This window comes from Furipterus horrens, unplaced genomic scaffold, assembly GCF_987537825.1.
Source record: "Furipterus horrens unplaced genomic scaffold, mFurHor1.1.pri manual_scaffold_4, whole genome shotgun sequence".
In the NCBI taxonomy this organism is placed as follows: domain Eukaryota; kingdom Metazoa; phylum Chordata; class Mammalia; order Chiroptera; family Furipteridae; genus Furipterus; species Furipterus horrens.
In genome coordinates, this window is record NW_028327174.1 from 121,144,426 (window position 1) to 121,159,879 (window position 15,454).

Consider the following 15,454-nt stretch of genomic DNA (forward strand, 5'->3'; position numbering starts at 1 on the left):
GGCTTCTGGCCTTTGGGTTCACTGTCTCTCCTGGTTAGCTCTGATCCCTGAAGTCTAGTCCTTGGGAGCCTTCCCTGACTCTGCTCAAGTCTGAGCAGCTACTGTCCCTCCTGACTCTTCGATGGTGTCAGCTTTCAGCCCCACTCATGCTGATCTGCTCAACTGGACCTCACCCTCCTGCCACATAGTCCAGCCTTTACTATGATACCCCCAGCCTGCTAGCACACCTGTCCCGTCTCCTGGGAGGCCTTTACCTGGGCCTTCCATTTGCATTCCTATTTGGTGCTCCTACCACAACTCATAGCAGCCTTCCCAAAGCTCCCAGCAGGATGACTTTCTCTGGCTTCACAACCTTCTGAATCTTCAGAGGGGGATGTATATACCCCTTGCCCTCACCAGAAGGAACTAGATCTGGGCTCTGGGTTGGAGTCTGTGCAAGCCTGGAAAGCACTGGCTTGAGGTAGGACAGTTAAATAAACATTTTAGCCCATGCCCCCAGACACAGTAGACGGGGCATTCCAAAGATGGATTCTGAACTCATACAACTCAGCCCAGCGAGGTCCAGAAAATGGGGCTGAAAATTCTGTAGGACCCTCAGAGACTAGTTCTGTTGCTGGGACCAGACAAGGATTCACCAGGGACCTCTGAACAGAGTCTCATCTCCACATCTAAGCTAGCAACTAGCACAGGCACTCCACTTGGTCTTTTAGAGCTTGTGCCGCCCTGCCACAGACCCCACACTTGGAGCTGAATGCAGCATCAATGTCCCAACTAAAAATAGGACTGACTATAGGATGGATGTGGAGGAGCATGGATGAGTCGGCGCCCATCACAGGCAGGCACAGGGACCACTGAGAACATGAAAACTGACCGAGGGGGCAAGCATGCACTGGTTGAATGGCCTCCCAGGAGCCATGTGTTTACATCCCATACACACTGTGAAGAGTTGGAGGCTAGGACTCAGAAGAGAGGTGTGCAGCTCATGGCACATACTCCTTCACTTGATTCATTCATTCACTTGTCACTTGTCACTCACCAGCAGCTATTGTGCCAGGCCCAATACTGAGCATCACTCTGACCAAATGGTGAGTCCTTAGGGAGGCTAACAGGAAGGCACACGTAACCACACGGGCTGCCAGAAGAGGAGGCCTTGGTCAAGCCTAGGAATGCTTGGGAAGGGGGGCTGGCCACATGGGGGATGGTGGGATGGTTGACAATGTGTTCCTGAGGGAGCCAACACAAAAGCCTGACTATGACAGTGGTGCAAATGGGGGGCTATAAGTGGTCCAGGCAGGGGCCTCTGAACCAGTTCCATTCTCCCTGGGCACACGGCCCATAGAACCCAGGGCTCAGAGGGCTTGAAGGCCCCGTAGTCCAGGCTCCACACAAGACTGGAAGCTTTTGCCTCCCCTTGCTCATGTGCCTGTGAAGGGCCCTTCCTCCTCCTGGGCATTTCTTTCCACTCCACTGAGCACCCACCTTGAGGATAGACCTCGCATTGTGTCACCAGGGTCTGGACTGGGCAGGTGGCAAGGGATGGTGGTCCAGAGACCAGTCCTGTGGGGTAGAAAAGGAGCTGCCAGTATCGAGCATCGTGCAACCATACTCAGCCAGGTGATGGCTCCAGACAGTTGCTTGACCTCTTTGTTCTTCAGTCTCCTCATGTGTACAAAGATGGGGCTGTTCTTAGAACTTGCAGACCTTGTGGTGAGTGTTAAGTACGGTAATGTCTGTGAAACTCTTAACTCCTCTGTTGGACATGAGTAGTGCCGCAACTGTGGTTCCAGAAATGCCCTTTGTACTCCTTCACCAGGGCCCTGCTCCTCACGTCATCCCTGGGCACAGCCTGAAAAGCCAGGGACACAGCTGGCTGTGAGCATTGTTCTGAGCAGCACCCATTCTGAGATGTGGGAGCTCACCCCCACTTTGCACTCAGAGACTGACCTGCCTGGAGTCCCTGGGTGATTCGAGCCCTGACACTAGTGTCCTGGGGGCTCTGCAGCCTGGGGTGCATACAGCTTGGGGAACAGCCTTGATTTCATCATGGGGAGTCTGTATCACCCCATTCTTATTATAAATGTTGCTGAGAGAAAATGCAAGCCAGCTAGACTTCTGTGCTGGAAACAAACAGCTGATCTTTCTGCTGCATGGAGTAGAGTGGCTGTGGCTGTCCCTGTCCTTCACCTTGGCCAATGAAGGTCCCAATGTCTGTCACCATCAACAATTGTCCCTTGTTCTAATGTGGAGCACAGAGAGGCTGGATGCTCCATAAACAGACACAAGACAGGAGCTCAAGTACAGCAGTGTGTTTGGGAGGAGCCCCAGGAAATGCTGGGGGTTAGGGGAGGGCAAAAGTGAGGCAAGGAAAGAAGGAGCCAAGCAAAGCGTCTATTACCCAGCCAGACAGTGTTGGAGGCACCTATGTAGAACTCAAACCTTGGTTTCCCCATGTGAGTGAGCTGAGGCATCTACCCACCAGTCTTGCCAGCAGCTGGTTAAGGACTGCTCCCAAGGGCACTTCACCCTGGCAAGTCCTACCTGCCTGGTATAGGCAGAGAGGCTTGAGAGAGGGTCCCAGGCTGGACTGAGTGGCAAATGCAGCAAGAATACAGGGAGAGTCAATCTCTCAAGGGCACACAGAATCTGGTTCCATCTCTGCACCTAGCATTTGGCTTGCCCCAGAGAGGGTGTCCATACATTCTAAATGGAGTCTGACTTGGAGGCTTGAATGGCTGGGGACTTCCAGAGCCACCCTAAAGCTTCTTTTGTTATAGGCCCAGCATATCCAAGTGGAGACGCCACTTCTTGATGGAACTCCAAAGGATTCACATCCATGCTAAACACAACCTTTTACTGTGCTAAACAGAGGCCAGGAAGCTTTATCTGTCCACCTCCCCCCAAGCCCCTGTCCCTACCTTCTCATGATGACACTGCTACCCCTGGCTCATGAGGAGGCAGGTGGGTGGTGCAGGCAGGGTTTGACCTGGTTTTCCTCCCTGGCTCCACAGCTCCCCTCCTCTTTTCTAAACCACTGAACTTCATGAAAAACTTTATTCGCTCAACAAATGCTTATTGGGTCATTGTGATCAAGCTGGATATAACCCTTTTTCCTGGAGTTCCAGGATGGGACTTGAGAGACAAAAAAATAGTAAAAACTTGTCAGGCTCAGGTAAGGCAATATGAAGGTGCAGTGAGGAAGGGTCCTGAGACAAGAACCGGGGAAGACCAATCTGAGAAATTGGCTTTTCATCTGAGATGGCCATGGTAAGAAGACCTGGGCAAGGGCTCTCCCGGCAGCAGGAATAGCTGTGCAAAGCCCCTGGGGTAGGACTGAGCTGAGAGTGTCAGGGGGCTGACAGGAGTGACTCAGGAGGAGAGGGAAAGGGTGTGAGAGGAGAGGTCACTTGGAGTCGTCATGAGGGCTTTTCGACTCACAAGTAGGAAATGAAACTGAGGAGTAAATTAAGGTTCCGTGAGGGCCCTTCAAACCCAACTGTTCCTTTGTACCCAAGCCCAGACCATACTGAAGATGTGCAAGGCCTGGCCCAATTAATGCCAAGGGCATCACTGGTGGTGGTGCTCTCTTCTGCTCCTGCTCCCACTCTTTACTCCAGGTCTCCCACCTTCTGCTCCAGTCCCGTCAGGGAGCAGTGCGCCAGCGGTGTGGATCAAAAGGCCCACAGAGCTCGGCCTTGCCATCAGGGAAACATCACATTGCTCTGGAATGAGGTGATTTCGAGCAGCCGATGCAAGGAAATAGGTATTTATGTAACGGTGGGCATGGTTTTTATTTTCTCTAATTTTCAGATTACTTTCGATTAGGCCTCTTTGGAGTAGAAAAGGCTTGAAGTGAAATAGATCCTGCCTAAATCATTATGGCCCGCCCAGCCCCAGGCTGCCTCTGCAGACAATTACTCCAGATCCTGGGGTTAGGGGGCAAACTGCAGACCGGGACACTTCCTCGGTGCTCAAACAGGAGAGCCCCGGGCTCAGCGAATGGCCTCTGTGCTTGGTGGACACACAGCGGCCATTGATTCCAACATCCCTCTGGCCAGAGGGGCTTGGGGGAAGGAGAGAGAGAGAGTAATTCCCACCAACATCTGGACTCTATCTCTTCCCCCTGCCTCCCACTCGGGACAAAGGGGAGGGGGAGAGGGGAAAAAGGAAAAAAATACCCAGACCAAATTCAAATGCTTTCATAAATTTTGCCCCAGAAATGTTTTGACGTGAGTATTTTTGTCAGTATCCAGCATTTGCCAAAAGAAACTCAACTCCACACGAAGCTCAAATACATTTTCTAGATGACTCTGGAGCTGGCCGAGCTGCTGGGCCCCCCAGCACCTGTGAGGCACTGGGGCCTGGGGCCTCAACTGAGCTGAGGTGGGGGCAATGAAGGGGGAGGGGAAAGCCAATGTGGGGCAGTAGGGATCTGGGTCCTGTGGGCATGTCAGTGGAGCTCTGGTCTCTGTCCAGGGGAGGTCTGGTTTGGCATGCTGCAGCCAGGGGGCACTCTTCCCAATGTCCACCCATGGGGCAGGTCCTTCACAGGGTCCAGCTGAGTCTGGGGTGCACAGATTGGGAATAGGACAGTGGATAGGAGAGGGAACTTGAGGAATGGAGTGAAAGCATGTTGTACATCTTGGAATGGAATATGTATTTTAATAGTTGGTTTCTTCTGCAGTGTTGAAAAGTCATTTTTGGATTTCTTTTCATCCTGATTGTTTTTTTCCAACTTTCCTATAATCAATATGTTATTACAATGTCATTTAAAACATATTTCTGTCTTTCTCAAAAAATTAAAAGTAGAATTACCATATGATCTGATAATTCCATTTCTAGGTATACACCCCAAAATTGGAAGCAGATATTTGAAGGGATATTTGTATACCCATGTTCATAGCAGCATTATTCACAATAGCTAAACCTAAATACAACCCAAGTGTCCATCATTGTATGGATGAATAAACAAAATATGCTATATTCATACAATGGAATATTATTTAGCCTTTACAATGGAAATTCTGACACATGCTACAACACATGGATGAAGCTGAGAACACTCTGCTAAATGAAATGTCAGTCACAAAAAGACAAATACTGTATGATTCCACTTACATGAGGTCCCTGGAGTAGTCAAATTGAGAGAGACAGAGAGCAGAATGGTCAGTACCAGGGGTTGGGGGAATAAAAATGGGGAGTTAAGTTTAATGCGTGCAATTTCAGTGTTGTGAGATGAAAAGAGCTCTGAAGATGGAGCTCTTTAAGTACATTTGCACAACTATGTGAATGTACTTAATGCCACTGAGCTATACACTTAAAAAAGGTTACAATGATCAATTTCATGTTTTGTATATTTTACCACAATTAAAAAAAATCTAACAGATACTTGCTCCCTCCTTGCCAAATCAATTGTCCTCTCTGGTACATTGGGCTATAACCCAGACAGATCTGGTTGAAATGTGGCTCCACATTTCCTGTTCCTGTAGCCTTGGTTTTCTCATCTACAGAAGGGGATGCTGCCTCTCCCCAGCATAAAGAAAATGTGTCCATCGCCAGGTATTCAGGCCATGGTGGTCATCAGGGAAATCAACAGGGACAGCAAGGGACTGACCTGGGTAGATGCCCTTTCTGAACCAGTTTGACTTCCGGAGGCCAGGTTCTTCCTATAGACAGCCAGATCAATGGGAGATTTCAAGAGGGTGTGAAGGAGTGTGAACTTCAGTTGGCAATTGGAGCATGAAGGTGGGAGGGACATGGGCCCCATTGGTGGACAAGTTAGCGAGGGCAAGCTCCAAATTCTTCCATGCCTCAGTTTCCTCATCTATAAACAGGGCAATGATATCTGAATGCCAGGATGATTGAATAGAGCAGTTTCTGCAACACAGGAAGCCCCCTGCACCTGGCCACTTTTCATTAGACCAGTACTTGTCACAGTACCTGATATAAGCATATGGGCAACAGTGATGGCTAAAATCATTTTTATCTGGAAAATGGGAATCCCATGTATTCATTTGTTTGTTTCTTTGAAAATGATCTATTGAGTACCTGTCTTGTGTGTGGGCCTGGAGCTGAGGTGGGACCAGACCTTCCTGTGGGCTGCAGGGTGGGTGGGGGAAAGTGGCAATGAGACATGCAGACAGAAAGGCCAAAGGGCAGGAATGAGGTGGCAGAGAGCACACATACCTGAGTAGGGATTGCTTGTTTCTGTCACATCTCACCTCCAGCATCTCTCATTATCTGGCTTACCATCCTAGGACACAACTCTGACACCTGGACCACATCCTACCTACAGAAAGGTTCTGCGTGGCCTGCACACTGGTTAAAATTGTTTAACATTAGTTGCCAACATTAATCAGGAGACGGGGTGGCTGACCGTGTGGAAGTCCTTCCTCCCAAGGCCATGGTTGGTTCACATTTACGGCTGCATATCCTGCGTGGGCCTTGTGGACAGCTCTGACCAATGAGAAGACCATAGGTGCCATGTCCTTTCTGGTACTGAGCATTTGACTGTGAGAGGGTAACACGGAGACATCTGGGATTGGGTTGATCTTCCTGCTGGCATTGAAACAGGCTATCCCCCATAAATCTTCACCATGAGTCACATAAAACATAAATCACAGTAAACAATGCTAGTGATGAGAGACCCCTGCAGACTATGTGGTACACAGAGTATCAATGAGCAAGAAGTAATCTTTGCTGTGTTCAGCTGTTGTGATCTGGGGCTGCTTTTACTGTAGCAGAACCCAGACAGTCCTGACTACTAGACATTGCACATAGGATTCTGGATCTCTGGAATTTCTAGAAAAAATTAGGAGCTATGGTCACATGAGGCCCAAGCTTCCACATAGCCATCAGTGGATGGGCTGAGTGGCAGCTTTATTTGGGGGCAGGGCCTCTCCACTTTGCCTCAGTTTGCCCTGGTGGATTCATTCCCTCATGTGACCACGCTGACTTTGGCATTTGCTATCCCAGGGGCCTCTTAGGGCTTCTGTTTCTAGTCTTCCCATTTCTGTGAACTCCTTCTCCAAGGAGAGGCTCTGAGACTCAGGCACTGGTATATGAGACACTGCTACCCGCTAGCTACCTTTGCATCCAATACTGGGTATCAAGCTTAGAAGTGGTAGACATTCATAATGTATTTGCTCACTAACAAACCCCTACACTCAAGGAATGACTTATCAGTGGGTAAGAGCTGTTCCCACATGCAAGTCTGACCACACTCAGGGCCATCTATTCCACTTCTGTCTGCCAGACTGGGAAGATTTTATTCTAATGACTCAGGAGAAGGTGGCAGGAACCTGGGGTAAGAAGCCAGTGAAGATCAGAGAGGGGCGGGAACCTGATCAAAGTCACACAGCTAGTGAGGGGAGGATGTGGCTGGCCCAAAGCCCATGCCCACATTTGCTCACAAGATATTCTCAAGTGGCTTCTCAGAGGGAAATAAAGCCTCTTGCTTCTCTACCTACATTATTCAAAGGTTATCATGGCTTCCTAAAGTTTTCAAAAAAGTAAGTCTTACTACTTTCAAGAAGAGAAATCACCTTTGTACACTGTCACTAAGTGGCTGCTTGTCCAGCCACAAATCTCACACCTTCATGAGTGTTCACTACACTTTGGGGATCCTTCTTCATTACACTTCCATCTTAACATTTCTGAAAAAATAAATTATACCAAGAGAACCCATCTTTTTCAGGGTATCCACCTCAACCACACAGAATAAATCAGGCCAGCCATAAAAAATCTCCACTAGATGAGTCATATAGGCTATACATCAAAGCAACTCTAGTACTCATGAGGAGCAGATCTCAACCCCTTGAGAGGCAGAGATTGTGATCCTCCTTTTTCTGATGAGGAAAGTAAGGAAGGCCCAAAGAGAGAGGATGACTGGACCAAGATATACAGTGATCCAGGGGCGAAGGCTGGAGCTAAAACTTCTGCTTCCAAAAATAGCATTTCTTCTGCCTCTGGCTTAATGAAGCCTCTCTTCTATTCCTAGAAATTGGGAAGAAATATTCAAGCAGCCCTGGATTCCATTATAGACTCTTCCATATAGCATAATAATAATATCTGGGGCAAATAAAATGCCTCTCTGAGGCAGGGGTTCTTTGTTCATAACACGGGGCAAGTATACCCAATACATGATGTGGAAGAATTAGTTAATGACTGGATGAGGCTAATGCAATGGTTAGTTATGACTACTAACTCACACCCTAGGTTACTTCTATAGTTGCTTGACTTAGAAAATAGATTCCAGTTGTGAAATGCTAGGATTCCCATCTGGAAATACAATGAGCATTCCCCCTTCACCTAAAGAATTAAGATTGCAAAAATTGGGGAAATTTTACCCCCCTTCAACTTCCTTCTTTGGGGATTAATATCCATTTGTTTATTTTGGAAGAGACCATACCCAGCCTAAGAGGAATATTTGTGTGGAGGCTGGATTGGGAAAGGCAAAAGTCAAATCAGGCCTTAGAGCAGCCAGGCCAGCCAGGATACTGAGCTTTCTTCCTTTTTCATCCCTTTCTCCCTTTCTCCTCCTCTCTCCCTCCCTTTCTCCCTTCTTTCATACCTTCTTCCCTTTGTGCTTCTCTTCCATTTCTCTCTTCTTTCCTTCCTTTTTCCCTCCCTCCCTTCTTTTCTATTTCTGATAATTTTTTTATTTTTGCAAAATATACATACCACAAATTTTACCATTTTAATTATTTTAAGTGTACAGTTAAGTGGTGCCATTAAGTATATTTATAATGTATGTATAACTGTCACCACTAACTATCTCAAGAATGGATTTTTTTTCATCATCCAGAAAAGAAACTCTAACCTTTAAGTAATAACTACCCATTGTCCCTTCACCAGCCCCTGGTAACAACCATTCTAGTCTCTGTCTAAATTTTCCTATTCTAGCAACTTAATATTAAGTAGAATCATACAAAATGTGCCCTTTTGTGTGTGACTTATTTAATTTACATGTCTTCAAGTTTTGTCCATGTTATAACATGTGTCAGAATTTCCTTATTTTCATGAATGAATAATATTCCATTGTTTGTAGCTATCATGTTTTTTTTATCCATTCATATGTTGATGCACACTTGGGTTGGTTCTACCTTTTGGTTATTGTAAATAATGCTATGAACACAAGTGTACAAGTACATGTTTGAGTCCCTGCTTTCAATTCTTTGGGGTATATACATAGGAGTGTGATTGTTGAGTCATTTGGTAATTCTTTGTTTAACATTTTTAGGAACAATTATGTTTTTTATAGCAATAGGACCATTTTACATTCCCATCAACAAAATGTGAAGTTCTAATTTCTCCACATCCTCAATAACACTTGTTCTCATAAAATAAAATAACATCCATTCTAATAGGTGTGAAGTGGTATCTAGTTATGGTTTTGACTTGGATTTATCTAATGACTAATGATATTGAGCATCTTTCCATATGCTTGTCAGCCATTTGAATATTTTCTTTTATAAAATGCCTATTCAGTCTTTTGTCCATATTTGAATTGAATTGTTTAATTTTCACTGTTGAGTGGTAGAAGTTCTTCATCTATTTTGACTATTAATCTGTAACGAAATATATGATTTGCAATTATTTTCTCCCATTCTGTGTGTTCTATTTTAATTTTCCTGTGTCCTCTGATGAACAAAAGTTTTTAATTTTGATGAATACAGTTTATTTTCTTTTATTGTTTGTGCTTTTGGTATCATATGCAAAAACTCATTGCTAAATCCAGTGTCAAGAAGTTTATCCCTTGTGTTTTCTCATAAGAGTATAAAACTCTTATACTTAATTTTTTTATCTATTTTAGTTAATTTTTGTATATGGGGTATAGTAAGAGTTTAACTTCATTCATTTGCATTTGGATATGCAGCTTCCCTGGTACTAGTTTTTGAAAAAACTGTTTTTACACCATTGAATGTTGAAAATCACTTGAACATATATCCAGGGGTTTATTTCTATGGTCTCTATTCTGTTCCATTCATCTACTTGCCTATCCTTATGCCAGACCACACTGTTTTGATTGATTACCATATTATTAGTAAGTTTTTAAATTAGGAACTGTGAATCCTCCAGCTTTTCTCTTCTTTTTCAAAATTGTTTTGGCTGTTCTACCTTACTTGAAACTCCATATAAATTTTAGGGTGGGTTTTTCTATTTCTGAAAAAAGCACTGTAGAGATTTTGATAGGGACTGCATTTAATTTGTAGATCTCTTTTGGTTATATTTTTATCTCAATAATATTAGGTCTTCCACTCTGCAAACATGAGACATCTTTATATTTGTTTTCTTTAATTTCTTTCAGCAGTGCTTTATAGTTTTTAGTGTACAAATCTTTAGTATACTTTGCTAAATTTATTCTTAAATATTTTATTATTTTTTATCCTATTGTAAATAAAACTGTTTTCTTAATTTTCCTTCATTGTTAGTGTGTAGAAATTCAACTGATATTGGCCTGTGGATTTGGTATCCTGCAGCTTTGCTGAATTCATTTATTAGTTTTGACAGCTTTTTTAGTGTGTGGATTCTTTAGAGCTTTCTACATATAAGATCATGTCATAATTTAACAGAAACAATTTTATTTCTTACTTTCCTATTTAGATATCTTTATTTATTTTTCTTGTCTAATTGCTTTGGTTAGAATTGACAGTACTGTGTTGAATAGAAATGGTGATGATGGGAGGCAGCGACTTCTGGCCAAGATGGAGGTGTAAATAGAAACGCTGTGTCTCCCTCACAACTAAGAAGAAATTCAAAACTAAAACAAACAAACAAACACCCCAGAAAATCCAGAAAATCAAAAGTACAGGTAAGTTCAGCAAAGAAATAAAGAAGAAATATTCAACCAGAAAGGTAGGGGCAGAGCGGGGAAGGAGGAAAAATTGTGGAGTAGTGGCTGTGGGGGAGGTGCTTGGTGGCCGCAGCTGTTGTGTGGCTAAAGGCAGCAGCGGCTGGTGGCGGGGCTGGTGGCAGCGATGGCTGGTGGCATGGTGAGCAGTACAGCAACTGTAGCCCCACCAAATGCATAGTCATACATGTTAAACCCCAGAAGCAATCCCAGCCCCAAAGGAGATGGGTCCTGGCCCTAGACCAGACCATGTAGCATGCAGTTCCAGTGCCAGGGGAAATAGAGCCACATTGCTTCTGACTGTGAAAGCCAGTCAGGGATTGAGGCAGTGGATCAAAGGAGGCAGCTTGCTTAGTAGGGGAAGGGGGAGAAGTGAATGGAAGAGGGGTGAGTGCTGAGCAAGAAGCATTGTTCCCTCTCAGACCCCTCCCCCACGTACAGTGCCACAACGTGGTGAAACAGGTCACCAGCACTAATGAATACCTGAGGTTCCGTCCATCATAATGTAACAGGTGTGACAGCTCTACCAAGACACAGAGGCAAACAGAGAAAGCTGTCGAGATGAGGAGACAGAGAAGTATGGCCCAAAAGGGGGTTCATATCAAGGTTCCAGATAGAGAACTAAGCTACAAGGAAATAGCAAACCTAACAGATGAGGAGATAGTGAACTTAACTGATGAAGAGATAGCCAGATTAACACATGCACAGTTTAAGGTACTGGTGATAAAGAGGCTCACAGACCTGACAGAAACGATTAAATATGACAGGGAAGAAATGAAAGCTATACTAAGAGAAATAAAGGAAAATCCACATGAAAGTAGTGGTGAAGGAAAGAAAACCAGAGCTCAAATAAATGAATTGGAACATCAGGAAGAAATAAACAATCAACCAGTACAGAAGGAGGAAACAAAAATTTTTTTAAATGAGGAGAGCCTTAGAAACCTTTGGGATAGTTTTAAACGTGCCAACATCTGAATTATAAGGGTGCTAGAAGGAGGAGAGGAAGAGCAAGAAATTGAAAAACTATGTGAAAAAATAATGAAGGAAGACTTCCCTAATTTTGGGAAGGAAGTGGACATACAGGTCCCGGAAGCCAGAGAGTCTGAAACAAACTAGACCCAGGGAGGACCACACCAAGATATATCATAATCAAAATGCCAAAGGTTAAGGATAAAGAGAGAATCTTAAAAGCAGCAAGAGAGAAGAGGAGAATTACCTACAAAAGGGTACCTTTAAGACTGTCAGCTGATTTCGCAAAAGAAACTTTGCAGGCAAAAAGGGACTGGCAGGAAATATTCATAGTGCCGGGAGGCAAAAACCTACAACCAAGATTACTCTATTTAGCAAAGCTATCATTTAGAATGGAAGGGCAGATGAAGTGCTTCCCAGACAAGGTAAAGCTGAAGGAGTTCATCATTATGAAGCCATTATTATATGAAATGTTAAAGAAAATTATTTAAGAAAAAGATCAAAACTATGAACATTAAAATGAAAACAGTATCACAACTATCAACAACAGAAGCTAGGGAATGGAAACAAAGGCAAACTAAGCAGACAACCAGAATAGGAACAGAATCATAGGTGTGGGGAACATGTTGAGGGGTGTCAGTTTAGAGGGGGAAGAGGGGAGAAGGAGGGAGATGGTACAGGAATTAAGAAGCATAGTAGGAGGGTGCAGAATAGACAAGGGGATGTAGAGAAGAGCTTATATGCATGACCCGTGGCCATGGACTAAGGCGGGTGGGTCTGCTGGAGGGAGGGGGACTGCTGGGTGGAGGTAAGCAAAGGGAAAAGAAATTGGGACAACTGTAACAGCATAATCAATATAGCATACAAAAAATTGAAAAAAGAAATGGTGATGATGAATATTTTTGTCTTGTTTCTTCTAATCTTATAAGAAAAGGTTTCAGTCTTTTACTTTTGAGTATAATGTTAGCTGTGGGTTTTCATATATGATATTTATCATGTTGAGGAAATTCTGTTTTTCCCTAACTTAGTAAATGTTTTTACCATGAAAGAGCATTGAATTTTGCTTTATTGAATGAGATGATCATGTGTTTTTTCCCTCCATTCTATTGATTTTCATATGTTGAACCATCCTTAACCTTACTGGAATAAAGCCACTTGATCATAGTAATAATTATTTTAATATGCTGATAAGTTTGATTTGCTAATATTTTGTTGCAGATTTTCTCATCTATACTTATAAGGGATATTAGCCATAGTTTTCTTTTCATGTAGTCTCTGTCTGGATTTTGCATCAGGAAAACGCTTGCCTCATAGGATAAGTTGGGAAGTGTTCTCTCCTATTAAAGTTTTGGAAGTGTTTGAATAGGAAGGTATTAATTTTCTTTAAATGTTTGTTAGAATTCACCAAGAAAGCTATCTGGTCCTGAGCATGTATTTGTTGGGAGGTTTTAAATTATTGGTTCAATTTATCACTATTTTAGGGTTATAATTCAGTTTTGGTATATTGTGTATTTCTAACAATGTGTCCTTTTTTTCTTGATTGTTCTTGGTGTATGACTGTTCATAGTATTCTTTTATAAGATTTTTAATTTCTGTAAAATCTGTAGCTATGTCCTCACTTTCATTGCCAAATTTATAATTTGCATCACCACTCTTATTTTCTTTGTCAGTCTAGCTAAAGTTTTGCCAATATTGCTAATCTTTTCAAAAGGCCAACTTTTGGCTTCATTAATTCTTCTCTGTTGTTTTTCTATAGCTATTATTAGCATTGGGTTTAATTTGTGCCTTTTTTCTAGTTTCTAAGATATACGAGGTCTGTCCAGAAGGTATCCAGCCATGTAATATGAAAAACAGACATTTATTGAAGAAGATACAAGATACAGAAAACATTGTACATAGGACAATGATGCCTCAGTCCCTTTCAAAGTATGCACCTTGGGACCTCATAGTTATTCCACATGTCATGAGCTGCCCCATCATCTTTTCCTGAATCCCATTGTCTGTCTGAAATCTCTTCCCTTTCAAAGGATGATTTTAATTTTGGGAAAAGCCTGAAGTCGCAAGGCACCAAATCTGCGCTATAGGGGGGCTGAGTCACCTGGGTGATTTGATGTTTTGCCAAAAAACTCTGCATAAGACATGATGTATGAGTGGGCACGTTGTTGTGATGAAGCTGCCAATCACCAGTTGCCTCTAGCTATGACCTTCAGAATCATCTGAATAGTTTCTGTGGAGAAATGTTCAAGCTTAATGCCAAATTTGATTCAAATTTGTTGCTCTACTCGCTCTGTCATTTTGAATACAATGAACACACAGTACATATGCTCACTCAATGATGTCTACTGCCCCTACAAACTAGCACAGTGAAGTCATCATTGTTCAGGCATGTGCATTACTGTCCTCTCTCCTTGGCTGCCAGGCTACGTTGATGTTGTGCAAACTGTTCTTGTTATATTAACAATGGCTGGACTTTTTCTGACAGACCTTGTACAGTTAGGTTATTAATTTAGTTTTTTAAATGTATGTGTTAACAGCTATAAGATTTCATCTTAAGACTGTTTTCTCTGTGCCCCGTAAGTTTTGGTATACTGTACTATTGTTTTAATTTATCTCAAGGTGTTTTCTGAATTCCCTAGTTATTTTTTACTTGTTGCGTTTGTTGATTAAGAGTGTTGTTTATTTTTCACATATTTGTGAATTTTCCATTTTTCTTTTGTTATTGATTTTTAGTTTCATTCCTTGTCACCCAAAAAGAAACTTTATATGGCATCAGTCTTTCTAAATATATTAAGACTGGTCTTGTGACCTAATTTTTGTAGTCTAAAATATGCTCTAACATGGAGAATATTCCATGTGAACTTGAAAAGAAATATATTCTACTGTTGTGGGGTGGAGTGTTCTGTATATTTCTTTTAGGTCAATTGATTTTTGATATTGTTTAAGTTCTTTATTTTCTTATTGATCTGTCTTATTGTTCTATTCATTATTGAAAGTTGGGTATTGACATCTCCAACTGTTATTGTTGAACCGTTTATTTTTCCCTTTAATTCTGTCAATATTTAATTTTTATTTTGGGGGGCTCTGTTATTTGGTGCATCTGTTTATAATTGTTATATATTCTTGATGACTTGGCCATTTTATCAATGTATAATGTCCTTTTCCCTGGTAACAGTTTTTGACTTGAAGTCATGTGTATGATATCAGTATAGCTACCCCAAATCTCTTTAGGTTAGCATTTGCATGGAATAGATTTTCATTCTAATTTTGATACATTTGTATCTTTGGATCTAAAGTGAGTCTCTTATAGACCATATATAGTTGGATCATGTTTTTAAAGTTTTATTGTCAATTTGGCCTTGATTGCAGAGTTTAATATATTTACATTTAAAATAATTATTTGGTGAGAAAGAACTAACTTTTGCCATTTTTCTATTTGTTTCTGTATGGCTCATAGCTTTTTATCTCTTATAATCTCATTACTGCCTTCTTTGGTTTTAGTTGTTTTTTTGAAATGAAGTATTTTAATTCCTTATTATTTCCTTCTTTGCATATTCTGTACATATTGTCTTTGTGGTTATAAAGTTATAAAAATATCATTTAAATTGATATCAAGTTAACTTGCATAGTATACAAATA